The following is a 12,098-nucleotide window of genomic DNA, read 5'->3' as shown; positions in this document are numbered from 1 at the left end:
CCAGTATCCCTCATTCACCTATGGGACAAGCTGTTATTGAACAAACTCATTTAACGTTAAAACAGATGTTTGATAAACAAAAAGGGGCAGTCTTCCGTATATTTCCCCGCAAGAATCCTTGGACAAAGCCACATATGTTTTAAATTTTCTTAATTTGTCTGCTTCTAGGCAACATACTATGGCTGTGGATCACAATTTTAAACCCAGTGCCATTTTTGCAGAAAAATCAACAGCATGTTATAAGAAGCTGGACTCAACTCATGGGATGGCCCTGCGCCTCTGCTTACATGGGGAAGAGGGTATGTTTGTGTTCTTCCCACAGGTCCATACTGGTTACCAGCAAGAAACGTAAAGCCAACCAGGACTTTTGAAACTACAGATAGAGAGGGGTAGATCCAGGAATTAGCAGAGCAAGCAGAGATCACAGAAACACCGAATGAAGAGAATGGTTCAAATGGACAGACTTGTAATAGAAGATTTCATGTTAATATATCAACTGTTCTTATGTTTCTCATTGTTAGGTATATTATGTGTGTGAAAGTTGCTTGTATATATGCTTTGTGTCTTTTCTCCGATCGGAAAGTGTATGGATTCCACCCGTAGCTACTGGAAGGAAAAGAATTAACTGGTACCAAATTAATGACAAAGAATTACTAACTGGACTTAGTTGTAAGCACGTAACTTTGAAAAGAGAAGCTAGGAGGATTGTTATTGAACAACATGTTGCGATTCGCAAAAACCGCTGTTAGCCGGCAGAGCACATACTGGGCAGCCTTGTTGCACGCACTGGCCACGCGTGCGGCAACGCCGTGTCAGTACCTTTGTCGTAGACTCTGCTAAGGGTGAAAAGAGATGGCTCAGAGTGGAGCTGAGGGAGGCTGCAGAGCACACTGTGTGGATAAACAGGGGACGCCCTGAAGGTGCCGTGCCTGCCTCCCTTCTCCACAACGACCCTGCCGATTGACACCCTCCTGCTCAGCGAAATCTTGGGTATAGTGGAAATAGTTAGGCCCTCGGAAAGGGAAGTAGTATACTAGAAACTGCTTTTGCAAGGCTGTACCAAAACACTATGCTAGTAACTGAAATTGCCAGTCTCCTACACAGAGTTTTATTCGTGCAAGAAAAGAAAAAGGGGCAACGCTGTCACTGATCGATCACACAAATTTTTTCACCAATCTGCTCGACCTCTTCAGAAAGAGTTTGCACTGTCGCGAGCACAAGCCCGTGCCATCGTCGCTGCAAGGCACCAACCCTCGAGGATTGCAACCAAGAGGAGTGTGGCAAACTGATGTAACTGAGTTTCCCACCTTTGGTCCACTGTGCCATATCCACGTCACCGTGGACACTTGCAGCAGAGCTGTATGGGCGACACCAGCGCCTTCTACCGCCTTCCGATGTGTGAAACAACATTGGCTTTCAGCATTTGCTGCCCTTGGCTTACCACAAGTCATCAAAACAGACAATGCTCCTGCATACGCAGGAACAGCATGTGCTGCATTTTTAGCAGATTGGGGAATTGAACATAGAAAAGGTGTTCCGTACAACAGCACGGGTCAGGCTATTGTTGAACGGCGCCATCAAGATGTAAAGCGACTCACTGCCATTTTGAAAAAAGAGGGGGAGATGTCCCCCAACGCGCGAACTGAAAGGCGAAGGCGGAGGCAATCCAGGAGTTCCCAAAGACTCGGACCTTTCTGCAGAAGAATAGAAGAAGTGCTAAATCTTCCAAAGAACATATTAGACGACTCTGATCCAGATGAGATAGATTTTGCCTTTATCCGTAGTCTGATACGCACGCGCAAAGCTGCAAAATTATACCCGCTAATGCACTGTAGGTGTAGATGTAGAAATTTACAGGCTATAACTATAGAGTGTGGAGGTTGTAGTCGCATATGTCATGAATCACAACGTGACGCAGTGCAAGGCTGTGCAGATTGTAGACGCGCTTTAGATATTAACCCATACCAGGCGCTCGCTGCTTGGCTTAAAATAGAGAACGCTTCACGACAAAGGTTAACTGCGTTGTTTGAAAGTGCAGAAGAAGCTATATTAGCACACGCAGCCTTTAGGTTACAAAAACTACTGACTGTTGTAGAAGTAGCACAAAAGACACAAGTGATGGGTACCAGATATCAGAAGCAGTGTAGACATCATGACAAGGATGGAGGAGTTTATTGGTAAGATAATACCTATAGTAACAGGAATCTTAGTGTGGTGCCAAATGGCCTACGGAATCAACTCCATTAGCCCGAGAGACAACATATGGGTAACCATTGCTAACAAAACAAACCAGTCATCAATCTGCCTAGCCCTGGGCGGTATTGGAAACCCATTCCGTACCTGTCTCATAGGAGTACCAACATGGAAAGTGGCAGCCTTTAGAGGGCTAGTAAACACCACCAACCTAACATATAGCAACTTCAATACCACAACGATCTATAGAGCGACCCCTCAACAGTATGACGGAGCAGTACAATGCCGGCTTATTCATGCACTTAATGCTTCCCTCCAGTCTGATCCAGAAGAATTAGACCTGCTTGGTAGCATGCATGCAAACACTACCGCTGGGAAAATAGGAGGATGGTTTTCATTTTTGCCGTTAGACCCAAACAGCTCAAATAAAAACAGGAAACTATGGGCAACCTTAGATTCTAATCTTGACAGCGCATCGGTAATTCACTTTCTATACTCGAGCTGCAATGGCAGCAACATTACTGAACCTCGAAGGTTGCCCGAAGGAATTTTCTTAATTTGTGGAGACAGGGCATGGAATGGCATTCCAAAACAACCAGAAGGAGGTCCTTGTTATTTAGGCCAGCTAGCCTTATTCCATCCCAATATATCCCTATTAAGAAAATGGAGTAAAAATCACACCAGGAGAAAAAGAAGCCTACATGATCTAGACTGTAGCAGTGTAGGCAATCCCACGTCTTGGAGTGAATTTGGACGAGTAGCTGCCTCCACACTTTTCCCAGGGTTAGCAGCAGCAAAAGCGCTCGCCTTAGCAAAACAACTAGGTTGCTGGGCTCGCGACGAAATAAACTTAACATCCAGCATTCTAGATGAATTAACGAAAGATGTAGAAAGTGTCAATCATGCAGTATTGCAAAACAGAGCAGCGATTGACTATTTGCTTTTAGCCCATGGGCATGGTTATGAAGAGATCAAAGGAATGTGTTGTATGAATTTAACAGGTCCAGGAGAGTCAGTGCATAGAAAACTTAAACAACTAAAGGACAAACTACATGCCTTGAAAGAGGTAGATGGCATCGATGGATGGTTGACTTCCTGGGGAATAGATGGTTGGGTGAGAGATCTCATCAAAACGTGCTTGGGGCCTCTTTTGTTGTTAGGCTTTCTCTTGCTTTTTGGACCATGCTTAATGCAATGTATGACCCAACGCTTGTCAGCTATAGCGCACGACGTTTTTGAAAAAAGAGGGGGAGATGTTGCAGCCCAAGTGTTAACAGTAAGGAATGTGTATCAGCGAATATAAAAAGAACACTGTCCTTGAGATAAGAAGGTAGGTTGAAGCTGTGAAAAACACACTGTCCCTGGGAAAAACAAGAAGGATGAAACTATGAAAAACAAGATTCTGAGCAAAACATACCAACTGCAAAAATATTAAAATATTGTAACAAACGTAGAAATCTCTATCCAATCACAGTGTGTATCATACTCGTGCTTGTCGCGTGAACAGTAGTGCTAGACCAATTAGCTTGCTAAGTACAGCGCATGAAAGCGTGCACAGAACCGAGCTATGCTATAAAAAGAGCAGTGTCACAGAATAAAGCTGAAGCCTTTTTACTCATCATATTGATGCGTCTTGCTTCCCCGTCTTCGGCCGCAACACTCACCTGCAAGAGAAATGGAATATTGGCACTATGGACTGAATTTCATTGTGCCCTAGCGTGGAGAGTCAGAATTTATCTCAAAGATAGTAACTTGAATAATGGCTCTAAGTGCTGTTCTGGGAGGGAACCGTTTAAGAGGGATTCCCAGTAGTGGTAGTATGATATGGAAGTCAGTGACTTGGGGGTACATTTGAATTATAGAATCGTTCAGGTTGGAAAAGACCTTTAAGGTCATCGAGTCCAACTGTTAACCTAATGTTTCCAAGTGCACCACTATACCATGTCTGTAAGTGCCGCATCTACATGTCTTTTAAATACCTCCAGGGGTGGTGACTCAATCACTTCCCTGGGCAGCCTGTTCCAATGCTTGACAGCCCTTTCAGTGAAGAGTTTTTTCCTAATCATAGAATGGTTTGGGTTGGAAGGGACCTCAAAGATCATCTAGTTCCAACCCCCCTGCCATGGGCAGGGACACCCTCCACTACACCAGGTTGCTCAAAGTCTCAATATCTAATTGAAGCCTCCCCTGGCACAACTTGAGGCCATTTCCTCTTGTCCTATTGTTGTCCAAAAAGTGGGATCTTTACCCAGTATGCAAGCCAATACACACTGGGTTGAGGTATTTCTTTATTGCAAGTTTGCACAAAGCTGGGAGCTAGGTGGTATTCCACAAAGCTAGCTCTCCTTTACCAGAAAATCATAGCATATTTATCCTGTTACATGATTTGTATAAACCCACCCAAAATTGCACTCATTGGTTAGTACTTAACATATCATCTACTGCTACTATTGGTTAAACATATTTAAATTAGCGTGCATGCTCTGTGCAGGCATGGGGGGGAGGGGGGAAGTCTTTTTGATCCTGAATTTGTTGCAAAAATTCTGATATAATATTTAAGATTTGATCAAGTAAGAGAGTTAGGTAGAAAATTATAAAATATAAGGTATAAGTTAGGATTGTTTTAAACCAAGGAACCATAGAGACCTCACCAGCCAGCTGCTGGATTTCTCTATATATTGTTTTAGGCCAGGGAACCATGGAGTTCTCACCAGCTAGCTACTGGAGTGGTTTTTTATGTATTGTTTTAAGAAACAAATGAAGTGGTCACGGACATCAGTTATGCTGCTTGGAAGTGTCCCGTCCTCCCCTTACCCCTTCCCATTTCGTTTTAAATATAAAAGGCTCCAATTAAGAGAGTTAAGTAAAAGTAACCAATGATTGTTATAGGGTAGGAATATTCATAAGGTGATGTAAATCATTTTAAAGGTCAAATTTAAGACCGAGAATAATATGCAATTTTATGTAAAAGAACTTATGTAACGATGATTCAACAAAACAAGTGTATAAAAACCTATGGATTTTGATGCTAAAGTGGACACGTTTGGATGGAGCTATCCCCCATGTCCCCTGCGCTGGAAAAAAGGAGTGCCTGTTTATCTACCTTGTGTAGATGAATTTTCTTCCCAACTGCTATCAAATTGAGTCAGTGGTCATGATTTCCCCCTGCCATCTTTACCTTTCTCCTAGTTACTGCTGACTCTTGCTGACTTTATACTTGTGGTATTCTTCCAATCTCATTAACCTTCCTCATAACAAGATGTTTTCCCTGTCAGTCTTTGAAGTCCTTGCTTTGGCTCCTCCTTTAGTGATTAATGGCTAGCAGAGTGATTAACACTTGCCAGATGTTTTGGACTTACAAGGCTATCTCTCATTATCCTAAAGAAAACAAAATCTAGTACATCCTTGCATCAATTTCCCCCTTTGAGACTTATAGAAGGGACAGCTTCAAACTTTTCCTTATATAAGTCTCACTTTCTCATAACTTTGTTTTCCCCAGATAGAACAGCATCTCCAGCCACACTGTATCATTACATACATAAAGCATACAAAAATCAGTAGTCTGATTATTAATGTACAAACCAATTTCTTTACCCACAGGCTCAAATCAGATGTCCAGGAAGTTAATCATTTCCACGTTTCTGCAAAGCCAAGGGAGGTGTCATCTTTTTCTATTTCATGTAAAATTTTAGTTTGTTCCCAAATCTTCTTCAAGTCAGTTGATATCCTTCCACCTTGGTCAATGTAAACACAACTAGTATTTAGGACTGTACACACTCGACCCTTTGAGGGTAGGAGCATATCCTGAGCCATCCTGTTCTGTCATATTAGCAAGTATAGGGACTCCAATTAAAGGTATCCCTTTCCTCGAGGTCTCAGGAAAGCGTGTTCAGACTCAACAATCAGTTTTGTTAGCTACTTTCATTGTCTTTTGTATTAGTTCAAAATGTGTGTTTTCCTCCCATGGGTTCTTCAATAATTGTTCCCCGATTGTACATCTTCATTATTAAACAAAGGATAATTGTTTCTCCCATTATTAACTTTTCCATATCTAAAGAAATTGGTATGTTTATGAATGCACACTAAAATGATAGGAAGTAACAGTAATATTATACAATAAAGCAAAACTAATCCCTGTGAGCACTCTAGCGGGTATAAAAACCCCAAGCATCGCTATAGGCTCGGGGAAGAGTGGCTCAAGAGCTGCCTGGTGGAGAAGGACCTGGGGGTGTTGGTTGACTACCGGCTTGATATGAGCCAGCAGTGTGCCCAGGTGGCCAAAAAGGCCAATGGGATACTGGCGTGTATCAAGAATAGTGTAACCAGCAGGAATGGGGAAGTGATCCTGCCCCTGTACTCGGCACTGGTGAGGCCACACCTGGAATATTGTGTCCAGTTTTGGGCCCCTCGCTTTAAGAGAGATATTGAGCTCCTGGAGCGGGTCCAAAGAAGGGCGACTAAACTGGTCAAGGGGCTGGAAAATAAAACTTATGAGGAGCGACTAAGGGAATTGGGGCTGTTTAGCCTGGAGAAGAGGAGGCTGAGGGGAGACCTGATTACAGCCTACAAATACTTGAGAAGGAATGGTGGGGAGGTGGGGGAAGGGCTCTTTACATTAGTGTTGGGTGATAGAACAAGAGGAAATGGGTATAAGCTTAGTCAGGGGAGATTCAGGTTGGATGTTAGAAAGTATTTCTTCTCTGAAAGGGTTGTCAGCCACTGGAATAGGCTGCCCAGGGAGGTGGTTGAGTCCCCATCCCTGGATGTGTTTAAGAATAGGGTGGATGAACTACTTAGGGATATGGTTTAATGGGGATTAGGGACGGTTGGACTGGATGATCTCTAAGGTCTTTTCCAACCTAGAAATCTATGAAATCTATGAAGTCCTTCCTGAGTTCCAAGTGCAATTCATCAAACCCTAGAAAGTCTCAATTTAAGGTCTCCTGCTGCTTCCGCAGTCCACTGTCCTTTTGACGGGGCTTTCTTTACTCGGATATAGTGAATCCACGAGTCGACTCCTTTTACCTTCACAGCTGTGTATTTGGTTAGCAGTACCATATGCAGTCCCTTCCACTTTTCTTTTAATGGTTCATCCTTCCAAGTCCACAGGTAAACCAGGTCTGGGTTGGAAGTCATGCACCGGTGCGTCCAAGGGCAGAGGAGCCCACTGGTTGAGGTACCTGTGTAAGGACGATAGAATCCGCGAGAGAGATAACAAGTAATTTACCATTTCCCCTTCCCCTTTTACGTGCATCTGATCACCATGTGTGGTGATTACATTCCCAGGATAAGGTCTTCCGTATAAAATTTCAAAAGGACTAACTCCTTCCCTTACCCTTGGTGTTATTCTGATCCTCATTAGGGTGATAGGTAGAGCATCTATCCGCTTAAACTGTGCTTCCTGACACCATTTAGAATTTTTCCTTTTTATAGATTGATTAATTCTCTCTACCTTTCCACTAGATTGTGGTCTCCAGGGAATATGCAGATCCCAATGTATTTGCAGGGCCTTAGACACTTCCTGTACTATCTCTGCAACAAAGTGGGGCCTGTTATCAGAAGATATTCCTTCAGGAATCCCAAATCTTGGGATTATTTCCTTTAACAGAGTTTTAATGACCTCTCTTGCTTGATTTGTACAACAAGGGAAAGCTTCAGGCCAACCAGAAAAAGTATCCACCAGCACAAGTAGATACATATATTGATAGCATTTTGGTAATTCAGAAAAATAAATTTCCCAGTATTCCCCTGGGGTAATTCCCCTTTCTGCCTTTCCAGTTGGTGGCTTTCTCTGTATTTTCAGATTATTTGCACAGCAAACCTGTCATTTTCTGGTTATACTGTCAGCCAGAGTTTGCATTTTTGGGCCTATTGCATATCACTTAACACTGGTTATCATTCACAGAATCACAGAATGTTAGGGCTTAGAAGGGACCTCAAAGGATCATCTAGTCCAATCCCCCTGCCTGAGCAGGACCACCTAGATCAGATCACACAAAAACTCCCAAGTGAGTCTCTGCATGTAGTTTCTTGAGGAGATCTTCCATCATTCTAGCTGTAACAAGAATTTGTTGATCGGGGGTCATTCACCACCCATCAGTATCTTTAGTGCATTTTAAGAGTTCTGCTGCTTTATTTTCTTTCTTTGTATATTAGAGGGGCTCATACCAATCTTTCTATTGGGTATCAATGTGTCACCGAAAATCCAGACAGAAAGCCTCTAACACAATTTGTAGTGTTAGAAAGTGGCATTACTTTATTGGGGTACCAGGTGCATGGGGGATATCGCCACCTAGCATTCACACCCAGCCCTGGGATAGAAACTTAGTTATACGCTTATCATGCATATTCATAAAACATTTACCTAATCATTGTTAGTCTCTTAAACAATTGGTTCATTTTCTCTCACTTTACATGTAAATCACTTTGCATGCTCAGTTGTCTTCCTCTGCCCCTTTCTTTTGAGTCTGGGGTATGTCTGGTGTTGTGGTTTAGGCCGCTCCAGCAACTAAACTCCACACAGCCGCTCGCTCACTCTCCTCCACCCCCAGGGGATGGGGAAGAGAATTAAAGGAGAAAAGGGAAAGAGACCCATGGGTTGAGATAAGAACAATATAATACTACTACTACTAATATATACATATATATACATATGTATAAAGATAATAATATATACAAACAAGTGATACACAGTGTAATTGCTCATCACCCAGTGACCAAGACCCATCCCATCACAGACTAACGATTCCGAAACAGATAAATCCCGATACCGCAATCCCAGATGAGCGAGAGGTGCGAAAAGAGAGCGAGAGAGAGTGTCATGGTTTAGGCTGCTCCGGCAACTAAACGCCACACAGCCGCTCACTCACCCTCCCCTACCCCCCGGGGATGAGGAAGAGAATTAAAAGAGAAAAGGAAAAAGAGACCCATGGGTTGAGATAAGAACAATTTACTACTACTGCTACCAATATATACATGTACAGATATGCACAGTGATAAATATATACAAACGAGTGATGTACAGTGTAATTGCTCACCACCCCTTGACCGAGGCCTGTCTCATCCCAAACTAACGATCCTAAAACAGATAAGTCCTGATACTGCAATCCCGGGCAAGTGAGAGGCCCGAAAATAGAGAGCGAGACAGAGAGAGCACTCAGAGTCCGAAAGTGAGAGTCCCAGAAGAGCAAAGGCCCTTCTTTCCAGCTGACCCTCACTTTTATACTGGGCATGACACTGCATGATATGGAATACTAATTGGCCAATTTGGCCCTCAATCCTAAGTCTAAGTACAAATCATAAGGAGAGTCGTGGACCTTCCGTCCCGGCTGTGCTCCCCCCTATCCTCTTGTGCTCCTGCACACTGGCAAGAACACGGCAGCTGAAAAGTCCTTGAGGCCTCAGTGCCAACTATAAACATCAGTGCACTGTCAGCGTTCTTCTCAGAGCGAGCCTCTGAGTAAAACCAAAACACGGAGCTCTTCTAGCTGCTAAAAAGAAGAGCTAACTCTGTCCCAGCTGAAACTAGGACAGTATCCACCCCTTATTCCATACCATGCGCGTCATGTTCAAGCCTCACATATATACATAGATACCATTCCCCTAGTCCATGGGTCATCCCTCCAATATATGTGTTGAGTTCATTTAGTCCGTAACTCCGGTCTTCGTCTGTTGTAGCAGTCTCTCAGGGCAGGAAAGATGATGTGGAATTTGCTCAGTCGGTAGAACAGACAACGTAGTCTCTGTTGCATGTGACATCTGGAGCTTGTAGTTGGTGTATCCGGCAACAGTCCATGTCCACAGTCTGCAGGTTGAAGATGTCGATCTCGAGGAAGTTGCTGGGTGTCTGGAATCAGTTCTGTCGCAGTTCGTTCTTCATTAACCTGAATGATTCTTAATATAATGGCATTACTACGATGTGACAACCATAGCAATGATGGTATGCAGTGACAGGGTTATTCAGCAATTAATATCACACAATTCAATTCATTTTATCGTCTATTTTCACCCAACATCAAATCCCCTTGAGGTACACATCGGACTTCCCCGTACTTCTGCATCACCAAGTGCACCCAGGTCCTTGAGCAAAAGCAATCCCACGAATGGGTTTACCTGTAGCAGGATCCCTTCTGTGGACGGACCCAAGTCACGACCGCACACAAATATAGTTAGAAATCATGCTCGTTTATTACAAACAACACACAGGTTATATAGCAGAACATGGCGTGACACGACTACATTCTACAATTGGCTTGCTTAGCGTAAACACACTCTCGTGGGTTATAGTGATAGGGCAGCGCTAGCAGACCACAGGTAATAAGCTCATCCCTTTAGTCTCCTCACTGCGGTCATCGGAGAGGCATCCAGGAGGCGTGCATCTTGGCAGGCAATCAATCTACATTTCCTTTTAAGGCCATTAAGTTAACTTGAAGGACAAAAGTAATCTAGTTGGTAACCTTGCGCTCTGGGGCCCAAGCAGGGATTGTCCATACCCAAGAGAATATTATGGCCAGTCTCGGAGAGGAACTCCTCCACACTTCCCCCTTTTTGTTTTTTGAACAATCCATAGTCCTGGCATTGCTTTAAGGAGGACCAAGAGGCGCATCTCAGGACACACCCTGCTAAGAGAATCATAAACAGCAATGCAACTAATATCGTTATGCCTTGTATGATTAATCCTTTTATCCAACCTGGTATGTTCCAACTACTGAACCAGTTTGAGAAAGGGTCATCTTGTGTCATGATATGATGCATGTTACTTTGGAGGTTTGCAAGCTGCTTATGAATGCTTTGAGAGTGGTCAGATAGGCCCATACAGTGTCGCTCACCAGCCTGGGCTGCGGCACGCTTCCCTCCCGCGAATACCACGTCAGGGCTTCCCAGGGTCTCATGAATGTATCACATCAAGGACACCAGTTGTCACTCACCAGCCTGGGCTGCGGCACCAAGGACGCTGTTGCATCCTCCACAGCCAGGAGGAAATGGCCTGCCTCTGGTAGGCAGGATAGGTACCTTGAGTTGATTAGTTAATTATCTCAACTCAGTCCAGCTGGGTAAGAATGATTGGTGCCATAATTCCCCCTTTTTGTTTCACCATTTTTTGTTTTCACAAAGGCTTTATGGGTGAGCAGAGACCCGGCCCATTCATCCAACTCCAGCACGCTTCCCTCCCGTGAATGCCACATCAGGGCTTGTGGCTTTACCTTCTTCTCCAAAGGACTCTCGCTCAAGCTCCCGGTTCCGGCTCTTTTGGCTCAGGCTCTCAGCTCAGCAAGGGAGTCAGGGCTTCCCAGGGTCTCATGAATGTATCATGTCAGGGTCACCAGTTGTCGCTCACCTCTTGTAGGCAGGATAGGTACCTTGAGTTGATTAGTAATTAGTCATTATCTCAACTCAGTCCAGCTGGGTAAGAATGATTGGTGCCATACATACAGCACATGCCTTCAAAGTCAGTACAACCATGGCCTTGAGCTAACAATAAAAAATCAATAGCAGCGCAATTTTGCAATACAGCATGCTGGATATCATCTACATCATCAATAGAGAAGTGAGAATACTAGAGGTAAGATTAAATTTCTTCAGTGCCCAACAAGCAAGCTTAGCCAACTGATTATTAGCATTGCCGTCAGAGGCTCCTGGAAGGAAGACAGATAGTGCTGCTATTTCAGCTGGACTCAGCAGCTGCACGTTGTCATTACAAGTGCTGTCAAACTCTTTCAGGCTCCTCTTACCCTGGCTTGTTCAGGTTGTTTGTTCAGCTAGAAAATCATGAATGCTAGGGGCAAAGAGAGTTAGGCGACCCAAATAGCAAGGACCACCGATAGCTCCTTGTGGAATTCCGGGCCAGGCACGATCTCCACAGATCAGAAAAATTCCGGGGGTAGGAGCGTATCGTGTGTAAATAC

This window comes from Tauraco erythrolophus, chromosome W (assembly GCF_009769465.1).
Source record: "Tauraco erythrolophus isolate bTauEry1 chromosome W, bTauEry1.pri, whole genome shotgun sequence".
NCBI classification, from domain to species: Eukaryota; Metazoa; Chordata; class Aves; order Musophagiformes; family Musophagidae; genus Tauraco; species Tauraco erythrolophus.
The sequence above is the reverse complement of the archived record's forward strand: the minus strand, read 5'-3'. Positions refer to the sequence as shown.